This window comes from Callorhinus ursinus, unplaced genomic scaffold, assembly GCF_003265705.2.
Source record: "Callorhinus ursinus isolate GAN/ISIS: 27379988/994484 unplaced genomic scaffold, GSC_fseal_2.0 scaffold11, whole genome shotgun sequence".
Lineage (NCBI taxonomy): Eukaryota > Metazoa > Chordata > Mammalia > Carnivora > Otariidae > Callorhinus > Callorhinus ursinus.
In genome coordinates this window covers 59,426,455-59,441,035 of record NW_027397073.1, presented here as the reverse complement: position 1 = coordinate 59,441,035, position 14,581 = coordinate 59,426,455, and the positions used below count along the sequence as shown (strand labels likewise).

Genomic DNA, 14,581 nt, shown 5'->3' with positions numbered 1-14,581 from the left:
TGATGGAAGAAAACTGCAAACAAAAAGTGGATTTTATGCTGTGAAATCTTGGTGTATAACTATCTGCAATATTTTAACAGCTTTATTAATACATAATTCACACACCATAAAGTTCACCCAACTTATGGGTACAATTCAATGGTTTCGAATAATTTTACACGGTTGCTCAATCATCACAATAATTTAAGAACATTTTTATCTGTTAGCACACACTTCCCATCCCCTTGCATTTCCCCTCCCCACTCCTCAACCACTAATCTACTTTCTTTCTCTATAAATTTGCCTCATCTGCACATTTCATAGAAAGTGGAACTGAAAAAAATTATTGTAGCATCATCCCAATTATGACATATCCAATCTATCTCTATGGATATGTAGATGCATATTCCTATATGTCTCCAAACTGAAGGAAGCACACCTAAATATTAAAGTTGATTGCCTTCAATCAGTTATACTTATCTTTATTTTCCAACTTTCTACACTACATGTGTTGGTTCTCTATCAGAAGTGGGATGTTCTTTTTTAATTTTAGACATTTAAGTTTTATATTGATGATGCTATGAAATGATGATAAAGGGTACCTATGATCTTTATTTTTATGAAGTAATGAAGTATTAAAGTTAGGTTGAAATGTTTTTACTTATTTCTGTGTTCAACTTTAGTAGCTTTGCCTTTTGGTCTGTATTTTCCCAATCCTTTATCATAAATTTTATCTCAGATTATATATGATGCAGTTTGCAAGAGGCTTTTAAATCCTTCTTGGAATGAGACCCGATAGAAACAAATAGGTAAACAACATAAAAGAGGATGAATTTAATACAGATGCATTAGCTAGAGGTGGATGGGGGTGCGGAATGTCATTAGAAGTTGAAACCCGTAGTTAGATATATTGGTGTGCCTTTCCAGATATGCTAACAAGGAGAAACGCTGCCTGATCTGGGTTCTCTCTTCTTTCTTTTCTTGTTCCCTTAAGGGTTTCCTAATTTGCAAAGGAAGTTTTCAAATTGGGGAATTAGACAAACTCTATCAGAATTATGTATGGTGTCTATTACAAATGTGAGACTTACTGAAGCAAAAGCTCTTGAGGCAATGTCTAGGAATTTATCTTCCCTCCCCTGGGTGCTTCAAGTATACACAGAAAATTCTGACTCCAGAATGGAAGCAATGGTGAGACCGTTACCACCTGAAGGACACATGACCCTACCAACCACCTCCCCTACAGTAGGACCCTTCTTTTCTGGGGAAGACACAGGTTGACTAGGTGACTGCCAATCTGCAATCAGAATAGTCCAGAAACTATTGGCCAGAAGACTTCTCTGCTCCTTAGCGCCCCAGCATTACCTAACCATGAGCTCAATTCTAAAGATTTGCGGGTCCCAAGTCCTGAGATTTTATCAATATTGATAGACAGCATTCATGTATAAAAACTTGGCACCCTCACCCTAAGCCTGCAAACCTACTTTATTGCACTTTTCCTAAGCGTAGCTATTCTAAAGCCAGGTCTGCTTTCTCCCCAAGGTTTATTTTTCCAGAATGGCCTTCCTCTGGACCAGCTTGGCTCTCACCCGGGTTATTCTGGGGCCTTTCTGCACACAGATGAGGTCTCACCAGGAACACAGTTTCAAGGGCTTAACTTGTCTCCAGCTTGGTCTTGGAGAGAAATTTTTTATCCCCAGGTGCAAATGTAGAAAACAGGTAAACATAAGCTCTTTGCTAATGTGAAAGATGTGAGCATTGGCATTCCTTGAAATATGGGTTATATTTCAACATAAGTTTTCTTGTAATATTACAGTCAAAGGGGAAAATAACTTGAACTGGAATTGATCATTTGCTAACATCCATCCTGCTTCTAGGTTTAGGCATCCAGAAAAAAACAATTGCTTCTTTATCGAGAGAAAGAAATCTGAAGGCACTCTCATATTGCAAATTCGTCAGTGAGTTGTGTGTGCGTTATGTGTGTGAGAGAGAGGTGTGTAATTCCAAAGATTCTTTCTGGCCCCCCCACCCCCACTTTCCACAACCCATCAACAACTTAGACTATCAAAAGCTTTTTCTTTCTTTTTTCATAGGGAAAAAAACCCAGAATTTGTTCTGCTTGAATTATGGAAAACAAAGAGGCTTCGGGATGACTCTTTTCTATGAGACTCTCCCATCTTCAGATGTCAAAACACCTTTCTCCTCTTCAAATGGACCATTGTGTTCTGGGGTAGCAGTAAAGGCAGGTACTTGAGGGTGTATAAGTGGATGTGTGAGTGTGTGTGTGTGTGGATATTTGTGCACATATGAGTGTGGGAGTTTGTGTGGTGTGTGTATGCTCTGTAACACCCTACAATTATTAAGATCTAGAAAACAAAGGAATACAGGGTTTTCCACCATCTGGTTGCTGACAGACTTCATGCCTGAGTTTACCCAGTCATGTGCCTGGTGCCCGGATATAGAGTCCCCCTGGCCCCGCCCAGCGCAGCTGGAGCTAAGCATACCTGGATCACAGAGGCCTCTGGAGCCCTGAGTCCTGCCTCATCTCTGAAGGTCTCAACGTCACTGTCACTTCCAGTCACACAGACTCTTGCCCAAGACTAAGCAACACTCAGGAGCCCGGACTGTTCATTCCTGGGAGAAACTGCCTGTTCTGATGCAATTGTGCTATTCTCACTGCCGCTGATAAAACTTAATAGGGGGAGAAGTCCTCACGTTCACAGGAGAATTTAAAGGAGGAAATGCTCTTCATTTAAGTGTTTCATACTTTTTCAAAACTTTCGTGCCTGTAGTCACTGTTAAATGTAACATAGGTGGTATCTAACTTAGACAAAAGGATACAGAGTATTTCTTTCACTCTTAAATATACCCCCAACATTCTGACATCCCTGAATTCAGGATGCAAACCTCTTATCGATGGCATATTAGAGTTTAACTGGCAGCATGTTTTCATCGTCTTCAAAGCATAAAATATTAGCATGTGATGGCCCTGTTGTCATTCCTCATGGGGCGGGACATAGTTGCAAGCCTGACAGAACCACCCCAGACCCGTACTGCTGTTCCCTGTCTGGAAAAGCTGGGCGCCCCTGGGGGAACACACATCCCATCTGCAAGAATCCTGCTCCGGCCCACAGCCTCCAGCTTCCCCAGCTCAAGCATTTCCCCATTCCTCCTCTCTAGACAGTACCCACGGCCTTGGGGGAGGACTGCCCGGATGAAAGAATTAAATGAAGTCACATTACGCTGTGGGGAACAGATGGGCTTTGGGGAGTTTACTCCCAAGTGTTCGGCAGTAATTCCCATTTTAGAAGAGTCAGGAGTAGGCAGCAAGGAGCCGAGAGTGAGCAGAGGACGAAAGGGTGGGCTTGCTGTGAATGAGATGTGGTGGGGCTCTGGGGAGGGGGGAGCTCTGGTTCCAGGCGCTCAGCGGGTTCCCACCAACTCTGTCCACTGGCCATCCGTGCGGAACAAGCCCCAGAACCCACTCCGGGACTGCGCTGCACCCAGCACCCCAACAAGCGGACACTCCCTCTTCTAGCCCTAAGGCCAGGGTTCAAAGGGCAGAGGTGAGGCCTGGAGAGCCTGAGCCAGGCTCATCCTGGCTTCAGACACCTCCCAGAGACTGGGCTCCCTCTGCACTCACCATTTCAGCCACTGCTTTCTCTTCCTGGAAATCATCCACCCTCCCTCCTTCGAATTCTTTTTGCCACAGCAGAGCTAGTGGCCAACTCCTTCTCTAAAGCCCCCTTGTCCCGGCCCCTGTGGATGCACACAGACTGCGATTGAGCAGCGCCCCACCCGCTGGGCCCTGGCCCGGCCAGCCTGGTTGGAAGAGGAGGTCAGGCTCCCGTGAAATCCCCAGTGATGTGGTCACCTAGCCCCAAGGATGCCGCCACAGCCGGTAATGAGGGTAAGAGGAGGGGAAATCGGAGCTCCCCAGCGGTCACTCAGAGTGTTACTGTCTCCCTGTCTTTCCCTCACCACGCACCCCCCCATCCCAAACATTTTCTTTTTCCGAGAACCAGGTTGAATGGGTTCATTTTTGCATTCATTTTATCCCTGATGGACTGCACAGCTTCAATAAGTGGCCCTTTTTTCTAGAACTTGCTGCTCCAGGAAGACCACAGGCACACAAGGCCCTCAAGATCTCGCATGCTTTCCTTGCCCAGGAGGCGCCTCCACCTCTGCCTCTAGGGGACCATCTGCAGCTCTGCCCTTCTTCCCTATTCACTAGGGGGTCCCCCTGGCCAGCACGTCCACCTCCCTGCTCCTGGCTCCTCCCCGCCGCCCCAGCCCTCACCATTACTTGACACAGTTTTACCTTACTTATTTATTTTATTTATCACTAAAATGCAAGTCTCACCGGGGCTGGGATTTACTTCTGTCTGTGCTACTCATCACTGTATGAGCATTGCCTGAAAGAGCGCCTGGCAGGATCAAAGCACTCAAAAATATTCCTGGATGAATAAGAAGTTGGAGGACACTCCTAATTATAACAATCAGTTTGAAAATGACCCACTTACCCATTCAGCTGCTCTCAACGGAGCCATGTTTGTTGAGCACTTGGTATGCTTGCTGGGCCGGATCCGGTCTCTGGAGGGGTTTCCACTCTCTGGGGGGGCCGCGCTGTAAACAGATGGTTCTGGCCCAAGGATGCCGGGGTCTAGTCCAGAGAGGGGCATGTGAGGCTGGCGCGGGGATGGAGACACCACTTGGGCCTCCTGAAACGACTGAAGGGGAAGGAGGAGGCACCCTGCGTAGGACTGCATTCCGGCAGAGGCCATGGCTCAGCCGAGAAGCATGCCCTTGGGATAGTTCAGCAGGAAAAGGGGAGAGCGAGGATGGGGGTGGGAAGCGGCGGCGGGAGGCACAGAGAGGGAACCCTTGGGACCGCGTCACTTCCGGGGATGCTGGGGATGCTGATGCAAGGGGCGGGGCCCGCAGCGGGCACGGGACAGGACCCCACAGGCTTGTTGGGACAACTGAGGGTGCGATCATGGCCTCTGCTGAGAAGGAAGATGGAGAAGAGGCATCTGGGAGGGGAGACAACCAGTTCTATGTGGCCTGCGAGCCCCCAAATGGGGGTGCAACTGGCTACTGGGAATGGAGAGCTGGTTCAAGAGAAGGGTCTGGGCCAGTGTGAGAAGTTTAGGACTTTGAACATACAAATGGCAGCTGAAGCCAAGGGGATTAGGGTAAGTGGGCAGCGGGAGGGAGCAGGGGACTGGTCAGGCTCCTGCAGGGGAGAGAGAGGGAAGGGCAGCTTCAGAGGAGCCAGTCTGTGGTCCTGGAAATGCTGGAGAAAGAAGAGATTTAGGGCCACAGATCAGAGAAGGGGTTGCAGAAGTATCTTCCTCTGGCTGTGACTCAGGCCCAGGCACCCCCTGCTGTCCTCATCTGGGTCCCTCTGGTTTGGGCTAACTCCACATATTCCCTCTGCGGGACTGACCCCTGATTGCTGCTGGGAAGCCCCTTGTCCTGCATCTGTGTGTTATCTAGGGACTGGCTTGGCCCCAGGGGTGCCTGAAGCTTATGGAGAGAGGTCCTTAACAGTGGTGGGCTTCTCATTCCAGACCTTGTCACTGAGCTCTGTTGCCACACCCAAGATTCGGATGGGAGCAACCCTGAGAAATCCCAGGACATGAGGAAGGCAGCTCCTCAGTGGCTTCAGGGCCACCTCCCCTGCCTTCCTGGGCCTTCTGGGTCTTTCCAAATACCTGGCACTGTTCTGCTGTGGGCCTGTGAGCGACGGCCCCAGGCTTCCCGGCTGATGGGGCTGATTTTCTTGGTATTTTCTTTATTATTTTTTCACTCTTGTTCCCATCCGAGGACTGGGAGCCGGGCTGGGCTTCCTCACAAAGTGGACTGGATCGTATCCTCTGCACCAGGTCACCAGCGGTGCTGCTTCTGCCACCACCTGAGGAAGGAAAGGAGAGGAGCCTTGGCTCCAGGTCACTGAACAACGGCCAGTTCCTGGACTGCTGAGCTGAAAAATAAAAAAACTCCTTTCCAACCAGACCCTCACTCCCTTCACTTTTTACCTCACTTGATTATCTACACAATGAGTTTGTGGCGAGGCCTTCTCCAAAGGCTCTTCCAGAAGCAGGTGGGTGGGTTCTGCCCCATGACAGATCCTGAGCCGAAAATGACGCTGCTCAGAGGAGGATTCCACTGCACACCCACCGGCGTGAATGGTCCCCGAGGGGCCTTCCCGGTTGCTCTGTGCTCACCTTCACTCTTCTCCTGAGAAGGACAAGGACAGGGCAACTAGAAATACAGTGAGGAACGAGAAACTTCTCAACTAAGCAAGATAGATGGGGCGAGCAGCAGCTTCCTGTCACAGCCCTGATCTCCAATCTGCCATCTGACACCTCTGCATGGCTCTATGACCCTGGCATGATACTGAACTCTTGAGTATCCAAATCTGAAAAAGCTTTTGGGGGTGTTGTAGGGGCCAGTGACGGGGTATACAAAGTGCTTGAGCTCTAGTACGTGCTTAGTACACTTTACCTTCCTAGCCATTGATTGTCACCGTGGGAATCCACACATGCTCCATAAATCGTGAGCATGGCAGCATCCAAGTGGGATGACAGATGCCTGACCAAACACCAGCTCCTTGCACATGTCCCCGTTCTTCTGTCTCATCGCACACCTTCTCTCTGCCCTCCTCCTCGATGCCTGGCCTTTCCCTGTGGGCCCCCAGCCTGCTGTGTCCACGGACTCCAGTGTTAAGTCATTCGGAGGTCTGGCTCTGCTCTCCAGCTGGTCTGACCCCCAACCATACTCTTTCTATGTCAGTCCCGGCACATGAGGCGTGGCCATGCCGTTGACCACCTAGGTGGCAGGGGAGAGGAGACATGGCGTGGAATGGGAATTCTTCCTAAACATCCTTTCAGTGGCCTGGGCACTTCTAATCATTAAACAGAAAAATTGAACGGGGAGTTGAAAACGGCCTTTATGGAGAGCCTGCTGCATGTCAGGGAACATGCCTCCTATCAGTCCTACTAGCTCTACTTTACAAGTGTGGATATTGAAGGGAGGAGAGAATTAGTATTTTGCCCAGGAGACAAAGTCAGGATTTGGACCCAGTTCAGTCTAAGAGTTTGTGATTTCCTGTCGCCCCACATTGCTCTTTGAGGAATAACCAGACATAACCAGAAGGAAGCCCATCCCTGGGGCGTTATCACTACAGAAGTTCTGCTCTCCATCACCTCCCATTTCCTGCCTCTACCATTAGTCAAACAGTCACCTGCCGAGGAAAGACTTTGAGTGGGAGAAAGAAGCAAGAATCTCCTAAAGGCATATAGCAGCAACAATGGACTTGAACTCTGCTATTTGTTTTCTGCACTCTCTGTGCTGGCTTAGGACCAGATATAAATGGTGGGAAATAGCCCTAGGAAAAATGAGCTTACCATTTATCTGTCCATGAGTTCAGTAAAACACAAGCTTCCACGGACTACACACTTCAGAGGAAAGTCATGGAGCAGGAATTCAAAGGGGAGACCAGTGTTATAGACTCTACTTGGGCAAGTAGATATCAGCTTCTTTCCTCACATTCTCACTGCTCCTTACCGAATCCAGGCCTCAGTGAGTTCTCGCCTGGGTTCAGGTGAAATAACTCCCTGGCTACCCACCATGGGGTCTCCACCGGCTCCTTTCCCTAAACACCGTGCCTGACTCCACATGTCCACAAGCATGGGTGAAGCAACTGCCGTCCCTCTGTGGGTTTTGGCCTTCTCTCCAGCTCCCTGTGGACCTTGTGACCCCAATGGGGAGAACCAAACTGAAAGATCTGATCTGGGGGTACTGGGAGTTAAGGAAATATTTTAGAGTTTTTGCCATGCCTCAGATCCTATGGATTATAATTACACAATCCACCAATACATATGGCCAATTCTTTCCCTAAAAGATTTCCAAGAAGAAAATCTTTGCCCTCAAAATATTATCCTTAAAGAGGTTGTTCTGAGCTACACTACCTTCACCTTCCCCATTATAGCACCCTGTTCACTTATCACACTTTACACATAAATATGTCTTGGCTTGTTCGGCGTTTTGCTCATCTACTCTGTAAGCTGTTTGCTTCATTCTGTTCCATTCTGTGCCCTGGAGTCCGCCTGGAACCTTGCAGATGGAATGTCTTGAGTTGGGATATCCAGTTTAACAGTAACTGGGCTTTGAGGTGATAGATACGACAAAAAGAAATACAAACCTTTGTCTCTAAATTCATGCTTTTTTTCATTGATCTACATAGTCACAAAGCAAAACCAAATCCTCCGCCCCGGAAGGATGGAGCTACATGAGCCCTGAGGCGGCTGTGCCTTTCCTGAGGTTCCCCATCAGAGCCCGTGGCCTCTGGAAGTGGGTCATGCGCATCTCCCCATGCGGCACCAGCCAGGCTGGGCAGAGGCCCGTGGCATTTGGCCCTGATGATTCCCTCTGAAGATTCTTCAAACCCAGATTCACTGAGGTGGCTTGGAGGGGCAGCTCTCCCTGTTCCTTCCTCCTAGAAGGCACTGTCCCTCATTTGTTATACGGAGACCTCAGATTTTTTTTAAAAAAGATTTTATTTTTAAGTAATCTCTACACCCAACCAACCTGGGACTCGAATTTACAACCCCGAGATCAATAGTCACACCCTCCAGCGACTGAGCCAGCCAGGCACCCCTCAGATTTTTTTTTAAACTTAATAAAAATAATTTTTCTAGATGAACACTGAAATGAAAACAGACTTAAAAAAATTTCTCACAGAGCAAAAATGTTCAGCCTGAAGAGTTCCATAGCTTGAGAAACCCAGAGAGTTCGGGTAAACGTGTTATTTCCACCAAGTGTGTTTTCTTTCTCTCTGTGTGGAAACAATGTTATAATCTTCATCGAAGTAGAATTTCCTAGCAAATGACACCACGATGGTTGGTACCTGAAATGATTTTAAATTTTAAAGGTTGTGTATACATTTGAATATACTGTAGCAGGTACATTTTTTCCTGAATCACATAAACAGGTGTACAAAAATGCATCCCTGTATCTCTAAAACTGTAATTACCTTTTATCTTGAGCCCCCATCCTGCCTAATGCTAGAAACTTGAATCGTGTTGCCTCCAGGGTTTAGCATTGATTAACAGTGCAAGGACTCTCTATATAATTTAGTGTTTGTGGATATTTAAGTGACCCTATAACAAAATAGGTTTAAGTCAACTCTAGGGGTTTAAGTCAACTCTAGGGATGCAAAGGAATGTTTTTCCCTTCGAAGAGGGTCCATACGTTATTCACATTCAAGCACTGGGTTAGTACACTTTAGCAAGACTCGATAGCCCTGGTGAGGGAAATGCTTTGTTTTTAAAGTCTCAGGCCTATTTTTGATTAGTATTTTGAAGGCACACAAGGACTATCCCCTGAGAGTTTGGGCCTGGGAGCCTTGCAAAGTCTCCAAGCCCTCTGCACACCCACATTCTCACCCTCTGGATAGGTGATGTGTCCAAGTGCACATGCGTGTTGGTGTGGCATGTGACAACAAGAAAGCACCAGGTGGGTCCCGTGGGCACAGAGCTCACAAGCCAGCACCCAGGGCGTAGAGACCAAAGTGGGGACCTTTTATTAGGTCACAGGAGAGGACACTCAAGGACAAAGAGTCCTCTCTCTAACTGGTTCCCACACCACATCTGGCTTTTCTTGTTGCCAGACTAGAAGGGTTGATTTGCTCAAATGAATGTGTTCTGGAATTTGGGAAAAGTTTCCAATTGTTCATATCCCTGGAGAAAACCTCTTAACACTTATGTGCCCATCTCTGTGAAGCTGTTATATTTCAGTATACATTTGCAGGTTGCTGTCAGTATGTATTTATACATTTTATTTGTGGTTACATCTTCTTTTCCTTTTTGAGGCAGTCAGTTCCTTAAAGACTGGTCTCATTTTTCTCTTTTTAATTGTTAACAAACTTCATATCATGAGAGTTAAGTGTTGGCTTGGTATACTATTAACAAAACAAACAACTCATTTCTTAGGGGAAAATCATTAAAACCTTCAGAGTATGAAAAACTCGGACATTCAAAAAACTCCCTAGAAATAACAATTTCATCAGTCACACAAGTGGGTTCAAAAGATAGAGTAGGTCTGTTCCCATCAGACAGGCAGATAGCTGGAGAAACAGCCCATACTCTGTATTTTCCTGGGGCTGAAATGTGAAGAGGACCCCGGAGTTGACAATTACTATCATTCTGCTCATCGTCCCTATCGACCTACTACCAAGGCTTAGATAATTTTTTCACTGGAAATAACAGAACCCTTTGTTACTGGGTCGTATTAGTGACATTTTTGACCCTCAAGTATACTTCAAGTATTTCTCATGGAATTCTATAGGTTAAAAATATGGCTCCCCTTTCCCCCCCGCAGATTTAGGTTGATATTCCACCAAACAAATTAGAGCCAGCTTTAATGTTCCATAAGCTAACACCAAGGCCAGAGAAACCCAAGGGAGCCACATCAAGTGGTATCATTCTTTTCGAAAAATATGCATTGAGCTCTTAACATAGGCCTGTATTTTGGCACAGAGCATTATTTTTTTTAAGATTTTATTTATTTATTTGGGGTTGGGTAGGAGCGGAAGGAGAGAGAGTCTTAAGCAAACTCCACGCTGAGTGCTGAGCATGGAGCCCAACACAGGGCTTGATCTCAAGACCCTGAGATCAGGGTCTGAGCAGAAACCAAGAGTCAGGGGCTTAACCAAATGTGCCACCCAGGCATCCCTGCACAGAGAGCTTCTAAGATAGACTATAGCATGGACCTTATCAAGAAGCGGATAATCTAGGGGAGCTCCAAGTGTATTTTTAAAAAGTGAGTTATAAGAAAAGAAAGTACAAAATAAGTTCTACACAAGAGGTAACATCAAGATATTTTAGGAACATAAACAAGGGGGAAGGATGCCTGGCTGTGGGTGGGGACGATGAGACCTGCGAGTGTCACACACCCAGCAACCACAGCCCCATGCAGAGCGCAGATGGACCAAGGCAGGAGCTGGGAAAGTCATTACTCAAGAAGTTGCCCAACTGAGGTCCACGCTTCAGGGCAGCACGGCATCCGGAAGGTGCTCTGAAAACTTTACACAGCAGTGGCTCTCCTCCTCGACGTCATGAATTTTTGAGTTCCTGCTGCCTGTGGGGCACTAGGCTGCACACTTGGTGGGAAATACAAAGAAATCTAAACAAGGTCTCGAATCTCTAAGTGCTTGGGCTAAAGTCAAACGAGCGCTCTTCAGACCGGGGCTGGCATTACGCAAAGGCCTGCCACTGAGGCAGCAGCCTAGTGAGCTACAGACATCTGGGGTGGTCCTTAGTCTGGCAGCCATAGACAGAGCGGCTGACGGGCCCCTGAGCAAAGAGCATAATGTCCACAATGGACTCACACTGACCCACTTCTGGAGAGGCTGCAGTGTGGCCCAGACCAACAAAGTAATTTAGTGTGAGGAAGAATTCTCCGCGGATTGGACTGTCATTAATCCGGGGTGCACCTTTCAAGATGCCTGTGAGAGAGAAGGGGGGGTCAGAAGGTTGCTTGGTGATGGCAGGTTTATGCTTGGTGATGGCAGGTTTAAAGAAAGAAGTAGATTGTCTTGAAACATATTGCAACCAGTAGAACTGGATGAAACTACTGCTGTTGGTCAGAGAGCTTGTGCCTTCCAGAGACTGCATCGCCACCAGGGCCAACTTGCCTCTCCATCTCCCCCATTTTCTCCACCCCATTGGCACATCTGATAAGAGAGTCTTTCTTTAGATTGTCCCATTTGTTGGTTATAATTAAACTAGAATCCAGCTGCTAGTTACATTGGCCATGGAGATATTTTTTCCTCCACATATGTATTGGTATGATTATTTTCAGGTTCTTGGCAAAGCAGGGGGTGAGGGACACTTCACTGATATTCTTATCATTCATGTACTTTTACCACCTAGTTGAGCAAAAGACGTGTATGGAAACATCACTTAACACTCTTACTGTCTGTAGAGACTATGGATCTCCTGCACATGTATTATCTCATGAATTCTCAAAAACACTTTGTAGACAGTAGAAACTAACACTCGTCTCCAACCTACTACGTGTCACTCTCTTCAGCTGCTTTGCAATTTTCCTCGGATTCTTGCCCAATTATGTAATGTCGATATGATTCTGCTCGTTCACCTTTAAGAAAATGGGAGCGCTGAAGTTGCCACAGCTTAGTCGGTGGTAAAAGCCTAAATTAAGTGAGGCAAAACATCCAACACTCCTAACTCCGAGTGCAGGGGTTTCCAGCTACCTTCATGAGAACAGAACGGATCACTCCCGACAACGCACGAACAGGCCCGTGAGCGCCAGTGTCTCGCAGTGAGGCAGAGCCGAACCCGGGAAGGCCGGGAGCATGCGCAGGAACGTCAAACCATAAAGCAAAGGTCAGCAGAAAGACTTTGATGAGAAACATTATAAATGTGGCGACCGACAGGTTAATGATCCTATTACATCCCTTTTCCAAATGAGCATCTAGAAGGAGGTGAAATGGAAGTGTTGGTTTTGGATCGTGTACCGAGTGGCCTCTTTGTTGGCTTCCTTTAATCAGGAACGTTGTCTTAATTACTCTTCTTTTTCCTCAAACCCAAAACCCATCTTCATGTAAGTTGGGCAAGAATAAAATTTATTTGTTTGTTTGCTTGTTTATTTTATCATTATTATTTTTTAAAGAATAAAACCTATTTAGCATGCATTGGCCCTCCTGTGTTTCTTGGAGCCCAATTTGATTTGTCATTGGCCTGTGGTCGCATGTTTCCAAGGTCAGGGCACAGGTTTTAGTGGCCCGAAGTGGCGCAGAGGAGAGCAGCTGGGTTCCCTGGGGCAGGGCGGCGCCCGGGGCTGTCACCCAGCGCACAGGGGCTGCCCACGGGGACCTGCCTCCAATATTGCCACTTGGCAGGTGTTGTCTGATCTGCTGGGAATCTAATAAGAAACGGGGAGACTCTGGGAAGCCTTTCAACTCTAACCCGGGTTTGCAAGGACTGCTGATAGGAGGCCAGGGTGACCCTGTGGACAGTTAAAGAGATGAAAGGAAGCCTTTCGGATTAACTAAGATTTAGGAAATAAAAGGATTAGCAGGACACAAAAGGAGATTTACGGGTTTATTTAGCCAGGGCAGTGTGGCATGCCAGGATGTGGGACATCCAGAAAGAGATAAAAGGGGCTAACTCAGGAGGTCGCAGGGCAGCAAAGATGAGCAGGGTCCCCCCAAAAGCCTGCTAAATCTTCTGATAATTGAAAATGGGCCCGAAAGGGACAGTGCCCCATTACTAATCCCGACTCCTCCACCAAGCAGTAAGAAGAGATACAATGACCGGCCATCTCATGGAGGGAGGGTCACTGCTCAAATGAGCTTAGGATGCAGAAAGTTCATCTTCTGACAAAGTCTTATTCACAGATTGTTTCTATCTTTGGCAACAATGCAAAGTTTAACATTAGGGGGTGGGAGATTTAATATCATTTGCAGGTAACAAAAATCCCAAAGATGTCCTCTTTATGTTGGTAATCTTTGCTCAGTATTTGTCTTCTTCCCAAACTGTCAGACCAGAGATCCCGAACACTAGAAGGGGCAAAAGTGTGTCTGGTCTAACCAACTTTGTAAGGTGGGGTGTCCACTCCAACACCCCAATGGATGGGTTTGCCCTCTGTCCCAGGCAAGGACCATCCTGTTCACGGTGTGCGTTAGAAGCAAGCTGCTTCTAGTTTTTAAAGGTTCTTCCTTACACTACACCTAAATCAGCTGGCCCTTGTTTTGCAAGATGGAGAAATTTAGAATGAGTCCACCTTCCTGTTTACATAATTGTCATCCAAACATCTGAAAATAGCTAGTACAATGCCCTTAAATATTTCTTTTCCTTGGCTAAACATCTCACCCCCCTTGATAATTCTTATATTAGATTTCAGGTTCTTCTGCTGGGACACTGAAAAGAAGGCGGGTGTTCTTCTGAACTTCCTTCCACACTGCTCTACAAGCCATCCCTAGAAGCACTGATGAGGCTATCTCCCTGATCAGATGCCTTCTAATTCCTGCCCCACCGTGTTCAATAAACATATTCCATGAAGCTATCCTCACCAAAGTCTTCTCCTCCCAGTATGAGACTACCAAAACAGATACTAGACAGCTGCCTTAAGAGCTATAATTAATATATGTTACCGCATCTATTCACTTGGTATTCATCAGACATTTATGGAGCACCTGCTAAATATCTGGTGCCCACTTAGCACTAAGAATAGGTTATTAAGACATGGTCATGGCCCTGGAGGAGCTCACAGTTTTGAAGCAGACATGGACACTTAAGTAATCATACCTAAATGTGATATAAGCTACAAAAGAGGTAAGTTCCAGAGATCAGAGTATGGGATATCTGAATGTTTCACAGATAAACGAGAAGGAAAGAACATTCTCAGGAGGAGAGAATACGCATATAGGGTTGTGAAAGCAGGTAGGAATTTGCCAGAGTCACAAACAAGTAGCAAAGTTGAGAGGCTTTCAATCCAGAGTGAACTGTTGTGGTGAGGAGAGGTAGAGGAGGGGTAGGGAGAGGGGCAGGAGGAGGGGAGGGAGGGAGGCGGGGGG

At 46.9% G+C, this 14,581-nt stretch overlaps 2 long non-coding RNA genes across 3 annotated transcripts in view; both read right to left on the bottom strand.

Annotated features, from left to right (window-relative positions):
• Positions 1-6,207, bottom strand: part of LOC112835154 (uncharacterized) — a 29,892-nt gene extending 23,685 nt beyond the window's left edge. For both annotated transcript variants that reach the window (XR_003211125.2, XR_012380088.1), the window contains exons 1-3: positions 6,018-6,207; positions 5,694-5,893; positions 4,500-5,272 (exon numbers count right to left, since the gene is read on the bottom strand). This is a non-coding gene — a long non-coding RNA (uncharacterized lncRNA). The remainder of the gene's footprint in view (positions 1-4,499; positions 5,273-5,693; positions 5,894-6,017) is intronic.
• A 4,302-nt stretch (positions 6,208-10,509) lies between these two features.
• Positions 10,510-14,581, bottom strand: part of LOC141373758 (uncharacterized) — a 12,177-nt gene continuing 8,105 nt past the window's right edge. The window contains exon 4 of the long non-coding RNA XR_012380089.1: positions 10,510-11,488. This is a non-coding gene — a long non-coding RNA (uncharacterized lncRNA). The remainder of the gene's footprint in view (positions 11,489-14,581) is intronic.